The sequence below is a fragment of the Monodon monoceros genome, unplaced genomic scaffold, assembly GCF_005190385.1.
Source record: "Monodon monoceros isolate NGI ecotype Baffin Bay Population unplaced genomic scaffold, NGI_Narwhal_1 Super_Scaffold_15, whole genome shotgun sequence".
In the NCBI taxonomy this organism is placed as follows: domain Eukaryota; kingdom Metazoa; phylum Chordata; class Mammalia; order Artiodactyla; family Monodontidae; genus Monodon; species Monodon monoceros.
Genome location: NW_021703771.1, coordinates 65,217,897 through 65,229,984, shown reverse-complemented (window position 1 = coordinate 65,229,984; position 12,088 = coordinate 65,217,897).

Genomic DNA, 12,088 nt, shown 5'->3' with positions numbered 1-12,088 from the left:
CATCATTTTTGGCTATTTTTCTGGAGAGTATGCCTGCAGAACTCCTTATGCCACTATTTTGGAAATTTTCCTCTTTATGGGGAGTTTTTGAAAAGATTTTATTTCTGATTTTATCATCGCTTTCCCTTCCTTCTTCATCTTGCTTAAAATGTGAATGTAAGATAGAGATGGAACAGCCATCTTGTGACCATTGGGTGACCAGAATGAGATTAAAAAAAAAAGATAATGAAAGAAACGTGGGTCCTAGTGTTATTGGGCAGCAGAGCAATGTCAGCACCTTTGGATTTACTGTTATATAAGAAAAATAAACCACTGTGTGGTTGAGCCACAGAGTGTGGGTTTTCTATGAAACTAAGACAAATAGGATGTTAACTTATACAGACCCATATTTATTTTCTTCAGAATATAGCTTATTGCCTTAAAGGCATCCCAAATTTAGCATAATTTAAACCTAAACTCTTCTTCCTCCTTCAATTCTGTTCTTTTTTTTCTCTTTTAACTTTTGCTTTCTTATAGGCATCAACTTCCACATACTCTTCTTAATTTACAACCAGCATATTGTCTTATACTCCTCCATCTTCTACACCTAATGAGTCAATAAATCCTATTTTTACCTCTTAAAAAACCCCTTAGGTCCACCTATTCTCTCCTTTCCTATCACCACTGACTTAATGTGAACCATCATCAAACTTCACTTGAATTATTGCAGGAGTCTCTTAGCTGCCTTTCATTTCTTCAGTTTCCATTCCATGCTACAGACTAGGTAACTATTTTAGAAGGCACATTTGATGTGTTCCTTCCTTATCAACATGTTTTAAATGATTCCCTTTTTTTTTGGTAAACCTTATCAAGCTCTAGCCCTACTTAGTATAGCAGCAAGTCTTTATAAACTCACCCATGACCACCTCTTCTTCCTATGTTCTACCACTTCCCAGCACAAGCTCTGTACTTCAGACAAGCTGAAGGTAGCATTCTCTTACATTGAGTCTTTGTACCTACTCCCTCCTTTACCAGAATTGCTTTCTTCCTTTTTTTCTGCTTGATGAATTACATTTGTCTTAAAACTCCTGCAAAAGTATCATCACAAAAAGAAAGACCTCTGCATATTTTTCTGGTATTGTAATACTTACCATATTGCAATAAATGTTTCTTTATTCTTTTCCCCTTCTTAGAATATAAACCCCAGAAGTTCAGGCCCTTTGTGTGTGTGTGTGTGTGTGTGTGTGTGTGTGTGTGTGTGTGTGTTTATGCTTGATTATCAGGTTCCTAATACGGTGAGTGGCAGATATATTGCTTAATAAATGTTTAAAGGGAAAATAAGAAAGAAAGAATGCAGGAAGATAGTTGGAGTCTAGGGTAATGAGAAACAGCATGTGAGAAATTAATTTTATTGTAAAATTAACATGTATCATTGTTTTTATAAGTATGTTGTAGTAGCCAAGGAAACATTAGATCTCTTACTATATTAGCAGCTAATAAAGGAATTTCAAAAATTTCATATGAAAAAAATGTTCCCTTTTCTTAACCTGTACTAGGACAACCCCAAATTTATCCCAAACAACACCAGATTACTGAGAAAAACAAAGTAGATAACTTAATTCTTCAAATCATCAGATACACATCTCCAGGTACATTTCAACCAGTACTTTCTGATATTAAAATCACATAACTATTTTCTCTATACATATAAAAAGTGCAGTCAATAAAATATCTATAAATTCAGGTGCCTTCAAAGGCTGTTTATGAATTAAAGAGCAGTTTACCTTTACAAAGGCAATTCTCATGAATTTTAATGTAAATGTCAAACATGTCAGCTCTAATGCTCAAAGAGTTGAGAATAAATATAAAACTGGAATAAATGTATTTATAGGCACACATAAGTACATATATAGCCATGAAATGAAATAGGTGCTGTGATATAAGTACAAGGCAGTGGGCACAACAAAGTGATCAATTCTACTTTGAAGAGGTAGTGTGGAGTGAGGAAAGAAGCAAGAATGCCCCTTGAGTAGAATGATGCTTAAGATAAGTATAAAGGGATATAGTTCACTAAGATTCACCATAGGAAGCAGAGTAGCCCAGAGAGTGAAAGTAACTTGAACAAAATTCCAAGATTTACCCTCTCTTGTGTCTTCAGAAAAATGTAAGTTAGTGAATATGGGGAAAGGATGTCAAGGTGATCAAGTCAAGAGCTAAGACTGTGGTGAGAATTGAGTCTAGAAAGAGAGGCAGAGGGAAGACTAATGATGAATGGTCTTGAATAGCATGCTAAGGATTTAGGTGGAACTATTAAATTATTTTAGATAGGGTAGTGTCATCATTAGTTTTCTGTTTGGAAGAGATCTCCCCAGATGCATTGAAAACGAGATACTGGAGGTCAGCAACACTAAGGAAGCAGATAAAAAAGCAGGTAAGGGACCTTCCAGTACTGCAGGCAAGAGATGAAGGTTTATACCAATTAACTGGGAACCAAAAGACAATTCCATGTAGGAAATCACTAAAGGGAGACAAGTCAGTAGATCATGGTGATATATTGGATTTGACATCTAGAATGAGTCCCAGATTCCTGAGTTTGATGCCTGGAAATCTGACCTAGGTGATAAAAGATGGCTTGATTTTAGATATAATGCATCATTTAGTGCAGCCTCTTCATTTTATAAGTGATAAAAGTACATAGATGTTAAGTGATTTGCCCAAGGTCTTGCAGCTGTTTGTCTAGTCCTGGAAGGACTAGAACATAGCTCTCCTAATTTTCATTTCAGCGCTCTTTCCAACCTACAGAACTGTATTCAGAGATTCAATGCTCTTTCAATTTTCATGCCAGGAGAGATGACATAATGGAAAAAAAATAGATGGAGTTCCAGCTTCCTAATTGTTCCATAAAAGGATTTGGGGGCTATGTGTCTGACAATGACAGATTTGCCATTTGAGGATATTATCTAAAATTTATGAGACAATTATTATAATTGAATCATTTTATTTTTAGGAATAAAAGTTCAAATTTCATCCAATTTTGTAACTGTAAAAAAAATCATGACACTTCCCTTCAGTGATATATCATTTATCATCAGATGTAAAGAAACAATGAAGTTTTATGTTTAATAATAAGGCAGCTCTCCTTGTGAAATGTCAGATAAGAAAATTTAAAAATCAAATTGGTTTTAGTTAACTGCATGGGTAACTCTGCATATATCAAAATGAGGATAGGTCAAATTTTAAAATAGAAAGAAGGGTTTGGTGTAGGCATTTTGGAGAATATCCATATAGATTTGTGTGTGTGTGCATGCACTTTTCTTTGTCTCAAGATAATTCTACAGACCACAAAGCTAAAGATAAGAAAATTTGCATATGTCACTAAGGTATCAGAACCAGTAAGGAACTATGGCACTCTGCATCAAAATAATGCAATCCACATGGATTGCAGCTATCTTACCTGATGGATCTGGGGGGTAAGTACCAAGTTCTTGACTATCAACATGCTTCACCAGGTCTGCTGATGGAGCAAAATGAAAGTGATGGAAGACAACATTTTCTAAATCTTTAGATTTAGAAGTTAAACCTATCTTTGTAATAAAAATCACATCCAAAGTGTTCACTCTCTGTCATAAACCTTCCACACATTATTCCTTTTTCTACTTCTCAGACAAAACTGCTTGGTCTTCCTATGCTTACTCTTCCTATGATTGCAAAAGTGTTGTGTTCATTCATCTGAACTTAACCACAGGCCTTGCACTCTGGCAATATTTGTCTTTACAAGCTACTTTTCCTTGCTCCAAACAAGTAGCTCCTTTTTTTAAGTCTGTCTCTTTCACGAGCTTCTGTCAGCAAATATATCTTCTCGGCTTGAAGTTAGTCCCACTTTTTTTTTTTCCCTTCTTCTTTTTTCTTTTAAATTAACCACCAGACAGACACCAGCTGACTATAAAACACTCAAGGTCTGAAGGTACCTTGTGTATCTTGATTCCTCCATCTTGTGACTCCTTGACTCACTAAACATTGAATAAGCAAAGACATTAATTTCAAATGAGACAAAATTTACTTCTTAAGGTAATGAATTCTCTTTATTTTGTTTCTCATTCCATTTTAATTATTTCTGTGACCAGGGTCCCATCTTTCTACCTCTGGCATTTTCCAAGTATAAAGTTTAAGGGGAAAGTACACTGTATTGCAAATTCAGTGTCAGACCCTGCAGGCCCCCAAAGTCAGGGAAACTTGGATCAGTTTCGTCCTCTACAGATGGAGTGATTTGGCTGAAAGATTAGCTCTTTACTTGGATAGAGATTATGAGAGAAATAATTAACAATCTTAATACAATATAAATGTATAACAGAGAAATGAGTACAATAATATGACTTATGACCAAATTTCAAACATAACAGGAGCCCCTCGAGAGATAAACTAGCATATATAGAACTAGATGTTTCTGAAATGCCCCCTCTCCTTCATTATTGAGATTAACTGGCCTAGAATTATTTCTAAACAAACTTTAGCTCTATCATCATATGATTCTATACAGAACATCTTACATTTAAGTGTATTCCATTTATACTCACCATAATACAGCTACTAATAAATAACATTGAAAATCCTTTCATATGTAGAACCATTAATTAATTAATTAATCCATTAATTCACTCCACAAATATGTACCACATGTCTTGAATGTGGCAGGCTTATGCAGAATAGTTTCCAGGAGGTTTTAGAAATTAAACAAAAACAAAGCTCCAAAAGTTAAATAACTTGCCCAAGGTCACATAGCCAGTAGTTAAACACATGGTCAACTCATACCAAAGTCCATCTGTTTTTCATTCCATTCCACTGACCTCAAGGAGCTCCTGGTTTAGTGGAGGAAATGTACAACCAAATAAATAATTTAAAATACAGCACAAGAAGGTGTTTTGCTATAAAGTCCCTCAAAATATCCTCTTTCTCTGAGACCCTTACAAATCCAAGAAATATCATTTAATAAAATAATTTCCTTTAATCATTAGAATGTCTTCTAATGTGCATGTAGTCAGAGTTGCTCAAGAAACTCACTTTTAATACTATAGTTTGGAGATGGATTTCCTTACTGATGGTTTAAAATGTAAATGTGTCTTGGCTTTCATTTTAACTTTTAAAAGAAATGGTATTTTTACTTGGAGAGACTCAACATGTAAATTTCTGGGCACCCTTCTGGCCACCCTTGAAGCAAGCAGGTGGCCTGGTCTCTGCCAGTTTGATCACTTTCAATAAGAGTCGGACTCTATGAGGAGAGGAAGGTTAGTTAAGGCCTCTTTCCAGGGCAGCCTGAAAAAACAGGTCTCATCCTTGGCCGTGTTACTGCTATTGTGCATTCTGAACCATACAGATAGAAGTTTCCCGGGCTTCTATCACTTAATAAAAAGATTCCATCTTTCTCCAGAACAATCGCTGTCAGGACAGCACACTCTGCCCCTTCTCAGCTGGTCTTGTTCCCCTACTGTGCATACATAAAGTGGTCAGGAATTGAAATCTTAACTCTCTGGCTTGAAAGTTTCCTATTTTCATCCCACTGGTCTACAGAGGAAAAACGAAAGGGTATTAAGATTTCTCTATTTTTATTTCATTCCATATGTGTCTCTGCTTCTGTATAAAGTTCACTCACTGAGAAGAAAAATAGCCTGCACAAGTTTTACTTCTTAAACTAAAAAAAAAAAATCACCATTCTCCAGACATACCTAAAGGCTATAACTTAGCTAAATATAAAAGGCAAAGAAGCATGGAAAAAGAGAGAAATGAGTCATGGTTAAGAGGACAAAATTCTTGAAGACGTCACAGAGAAGCCGACATTGCGTGAAGGATCAGAAGTAGAAAGAAAAGGAATTTTCAAGCTAAAATGGGCAGGAAAGGCAATTCCAGGCCCATGAAATGGTATGTGTCTGGGTACGGGGTTTTAAGAGTCTCTGTTGGAATTTGATCTCTGGGAACTCCAGGCAGGAGGGAGGGAAGCAGTTGGAGATTGAGTAGGTTGAGGCCAAATTATAACTACCATCCTAAGGAGACTAAAACTTCACAACAAGGGTAATTTTCATAGATTTCCTTTTCTAATTTTGATCAGTCAGGAAAAAAACATGAACGAAGTCTAAACAGTAACAGAAGAGTGTTGCTGGTTTTATGACTAAAAGCACTGATCTTTATTTATTCATTCAAACAGGGCTTTGCTTGCCTCTCCTCTTAAATATTTGCTTTCTGAAAAAAAAATTTAATTATTTATACGCTAGATAGTTTATCCCAAAGATATTTTGGTGCATAGCCTTACACTGTCACATTTTTTTTCCATGTAACTTTCTCATAAAGTTAGAGACATACTACAAAACAGCAAAACATCCAAAAGAGAAAACAGGAAATTCTTCTTAAGCCAGTGTATCATTAACTCATGAAATTCACCACTGCCTAAGAACATTGAAGTGGCTTAGAATATTTTTAAATGAGGTCATAAATTCATATAGAGTAAACTGGATTTTAAAGTTATAACTTTATAATAACTTAAACAAAACGTAAATCCTGAGGCAGCAATACCAACTTGATCAGCAAATACATCAGGCACTAAACTGTCTTCTGAAATTATACTATAATTTAATAGCTTTTGCATAAAAATTGAAGAACACTTTGAAAGTTGCTTATTTATGATTCCTGATTATCTTCCTATTACTTTATTAAAATAACTGGCATTTATACTGTAAGGTTTATAGTCTACCATATGATTTGTTTACATACAATGTAAGATGTGACCTTTATGATAAAGCCGATTTTTACAATAGCTCTGAAATATTATCACTTCTATTTTACAAATGATAAAACTAGGACTAAACATGTTAATGATTTACTCAGATTTATGTGCTAGTATAATAAGCAAAAATTTGGGAAACAACCTTAAAATCTAAATTTTTATTTAAAAAAATTGTGGAAAATTTTATGAGTAGAATGTACAACCTACATAAAGGTTACATATTTTTAATTAAGACTGGAAATCTAGATTATATATGGGAAGCAAATTATACTAAAAGTTACCTCAACTAATGTCAATAGATAACATTTGAATTCAAAAAACATTCTTAATTCAGATGATAGATTAAGGATTTTTATCTGTAATATAAATATAAACTAAAGAGGAAAAGTGCAGCACCCACTTTAATTTTACCCATTAAAGTGGCGAGATTTAAAAACAAGAGCAATAACACCTATTGCTGGTTGGGATGGAAGATGATTTAGGATATGATATGTTTAAGTCTCTATCAGAGTCCAATAAAAATAATTAATACATATGCCTTCAACCAAGAAATTGAGCAACTATGGGTCCATCCTGTAATAATAAAACCACAGTATGTAAAAATGTGTATACAGAGATACCTGTTACAGTATTATTTAAGGGGGAAAGTGCAAAATGAATGTCCAATCAATGGAGAATCATTGAATAAATGGCAGAACATTCATAATATTGATTATGCAGCCAATAAAATACATTAATTTAAGCTATATATATCAGATGATTCAGCATCTCTACATAGTATGGTTGAGTACGAAAACCAAGATTCATAAAACTGTGTTTAATATTATTCCATTTTTTTTAAATAAAGAAAACACTGCATTTGTATATAGGAAAGTATATTTACATACATCTGTATATTATGAAGATAGTGAAAATAGAGAGACATAGTGATGTGGGTTATAGGGAGGAAGTGAGGGATTTGGGCAGAAAGAGAAGGTGGAAGTGTCCAAGTACGATGGGAAAATGTAAAACATTCTATGCTTCAAAGAAATAGAGTATTTATATACAAAAAATGTTTAAATTATGAACAAAAATTAATAGTGTGATAATTATTGCTACTGTCTCTGTTATTGTTAACAACAATTTAGTTCTCTTCAGTCACCTGGATCTGATCCCTGTCTTGCCTCATGGGAATAGATAACTTTTTTCTTCCAGCTTTTAGCACACACTTAAGTTTCACTTATACTCACTTATGGCAGGACCTTTTGAGACAGATCCTTAACTTCTGAAACTATTTTTTCATCCATTTTGTTAATTTTCATACCTCCTCTTTTCCTAAAGCTATTTTTTATCATTTGATCAATAGAAGTTCACTATTTGCAAGATTCAAATCAGGTAGTTTATCTGATTTAGTCTGTGTTTTTTGTTTGCTTGTTTTTTGTTTTTATTTCTTCTGCTTCAGTCATATTTTCTCAAGGGACTTTAAGAATTCGAGAGATGAAAATGTTTGGTTTGATTTGGGGAGGATAGAGGTTTCTTAGGGTTTGTGCCTTAAGTTCTGACTTGAAAGGATACAACAGTATTACTTTCATGCGTTTAAATTTTAGTAACATAATAAAAGTGATTCATAAGAATTTAGAAAGAGTAAATTTTAAAAGCTCTTACTAAAGAAATGGACCCTAAGGAATCTGTATATGACTAAGAACAACAGTATATACTTTAAAATATATAAACTAAAATGCATTTGATTGTACCTCCACAATAATAAATAACATCACCCTTACTCACATTTTATATGTTTATCTGAATGAAGGATAATTGGGATGGATTTATAAGAACAAAAACAAATTTTATCCATGCCATAGCCCACTGTATTAGCAGCTCAGATTATCAATGATTAAGATGTTGAGTTTTTAGATAACTAATGAGAACCTACTGTACAGGGAACTCTACTCAATGCTCTGAGGTGACCTAAATGGGAAGGAAATCCAGAAAAGAGGGGGTATATGTATACATATAGCTAATTCACTTTGCTGTACAGTGGAAACTAATACAACATTGTAAAACAACTACACTCCAATAAAAATTTTTTAAAAGTTATGAGTTTTAATTTTGTTCTTACATTCATTTTATAGAATGGTTACTATAGACAATATGTTAAAAAAAAAGAAGAAGAAAATAATAGATGTGTTTCCCCAAATTTATAGGTTGAAACCTAATCCCCAATGTGATGGTATCTGGAGGTGGGCCTTTTGGAGGTGATTAAGTCATGAGGGCAGAGCCCTCAGGAAGGGATTAGTGCCCTTTGTAAAAGAGTCCTCTCTTATGCCTTCTGCCATGTGTGGACACAGAGAGAAGATTGCCAGCTATAAACCAGGAAGCATGCTCTTATCAGATACTAAATCTGCCATTGCCTTAATCTTGGACTCCTCAGCCACCAGTACTGTGAGAAATAAATTTCTCTTGTTTATAAGCCACCCAGTCTATAGCGCTTTGATATGGCAGCTCAAAGTGACCAAAGCACCACCCACCTTGCTTCCTGGAATTCAAAGGCAAGGCTATGTTAAATCTGGCCATGTTTTCTTCTGCACTATTCAATCTGCTTATCTATGTACTTATTCTACACAATTCAGCCATAAAAGCAGACTGCTCACAAATAAAATCTGCAAAGTTCACCCAGAATGTACATTGACGACTTTGCTGTTATATTTTGACAAGCTAGAAAAAAAAAATCTGACCTAAAGAATGTGGGTGTATTGAAGTGAGTCAAATATTCTGGTAATAGAAATAAGATTTTCTTCATGAGATTCTCAAACTCCAAGACATATCCTACTGCAACTCAAACATGATTATATTGCCATTGTGAATGAAAAGAAAAATATCATTTTGATTAAAGTGAATGAAGTCGCTACACTGAAGAACTTCTAGTCATAAAATAAATTAGTGGAGGTCCCCAGGGTAAAGGACTTTGAAGTCTTTCTATATATGATCAGATTGACTAGCACTCAGTTAATTTGTATATTGCACTAAAATGTCTGCATGAGTCAATATAGAAAAACAAAAGTGACGAACAGGTCCATTACACTTTTCAAGTCAATGATTAATGTTTAGAATGAAAAGAATAATTTATATCATAGTGATTGCTTTCCATTTCTGTTCCTTTTCTTTACAAAATATGCAGCTATATGCAGTCTTGTTTTATGCTCTACAGTGAATCTATGAAAACCATGGCAGAATAGAAAAAGCTATCACCTTAATTCCTCTAGAATGACAATGTCTAATAGGTGCTTAAGAACCATAAATCTTAAAATGTCTGGTCAGAAAATCTACCAAGTAATTTTTTTATAAAATATAAAAACTGTTTCAGCAAACATTTGCTTGTGCAGGGGTAGGGATGTGAGTGGGAGGTATATGGTAATTTTGACAATTGGCTATTTGCTAGGGTGCTGATTGGACAGTGGATGTAGGTGTTACATAAAATTTGAACTCATCATTTGAACATATACAGGGGTAGATAGATGGGTAACAGAACTTCTGGTTCTCTCTTCTCCCACAAGAAGTTTTGTGCTATTATCAGTTGACAAAGTTTCAAGTAATAGCTATCACTCATATTGGAATTGTGTATGTCCATGTCGCAGATTGAAAACTCAGAACAAGGAATAACCTGGAATAAAATGTGTCATCTTTTTTCTCAACTTGATCACCTCCTTCATTTCCAGCCAGACACCCATTCTAATGAAGTCATCATCTTCTTACCTATGACAAGCAAAAACTACTTGATTTTCAGGGGTTAAAAGATCATACCAGACGGATAAAGCTAAATTCCCCAAATACATGATTTTTTAGAAATAGTTTCAGTTCCCTTCATAAGAACAATTGTCTTTTAAGAGGAAAATGCATGACATAGTTGATATCTTTTAGTTTGTCTCAAAAGCCACAGTGACTACAACTTTTGGAAAAATGAAAAATTGATCTGATTCATTTGCTAAAATGTCTTTTCTTTCCTACACGTATCCTTAACTTATTCCTATATTTTCTGTAATATACTATAAATAACAAGAAATTGTTATGATAATGCAGAAGTACTTTTAAACAACAGTGAAAAGAGTTTTAGAAAATCCCATGACTTCACAATGGAGATATTGATTGTATGAAAGAAAAACTCACTCATATAAGATCAAATGGTTTACTTAGCTTAGGTCACTTTACTGTGAAACTAAAAACCTTCCTGAAGCATAGTAAAATCCCACATACGTGACTAAGCTCTCTCCTAAAAATAGAAGTGGCTTCAATTAAATTATCAGTGAGGCAATAAGTCAGAACATTCTTAGAGTTCACGAACATCATATGATCTATGTGAAGAAAGATTTTAAAAATAGAAATTTGGCTCAAGAGAGACAAACTATTCCCAGAGCATTTGTTTATGAACATAGTGTTGAGGGGCAAAAATTTACTTACTCTCCCCCAACCCCAATTTTTTGTTTTGAGTATATATGCACACATGCATGCCTGCAAGTTTGTGTGTGTGATTTTTATCTTGTTGGTTTTAGCTCAGTTCTCACAGATCAGAGATAAACAGTTACTGATAAATTTAATAGAGATATTTTCTTTATGAGAGCTGCAAAATTACATTGAAAAGCAATGACCATCTTTTTTATCCTGTTGACTGCAGCAGAACCCTTTTCAAATAACCTAAACATCCATGGCTCTTCTGATGAAGCATCTGAAAGTATTCCTATTTTTGAGCACGGTATTTTACTGTAACATTTGCAGTATTGCAGTACATTAACTATTACACAAGTTATCATGACCTTGTTTTCAGATATATTGATGGAATCCATTTTATGTGTAGAAATAGAATGAGATTAATTCATTTTAAAATGAATTCCATACTTTGCTGGAATTAATAAAACTATAATCCAGGTAGGAGTTTTGATCAGTAGATATTATATGTACATTAAAAACAGGAAAGAAGATTCTTCTGAATAATGGTAGTAGATATTACATAACTCATAGACAAATCCATTAAGTTAAAAAAATCAGTTAACCATTTTCACTGTTCAGTTTCCCATGTGTGTTTATTTTCATAATTAATTTGATTCACTCAAGTGCACATTCAGTGTGACATGTTGGGAATTAGTGCCACACATTTTTGTTTCTGACAGTGTAAGTCCTGGGAAACTACATCATTGTAATTATATCGAACGCCATTCAGAAAGGAATGTCTTGGGAAAATGTTTTCTGGGAGGAATAGAATGCTAAGAGCACCGCAAATTTTCCTGTGAATTTAGAATAACATGAAAATATGTTGCAGGCTTACAGCAAAACCATTAATACAGCATTTGGAAACAGAACACA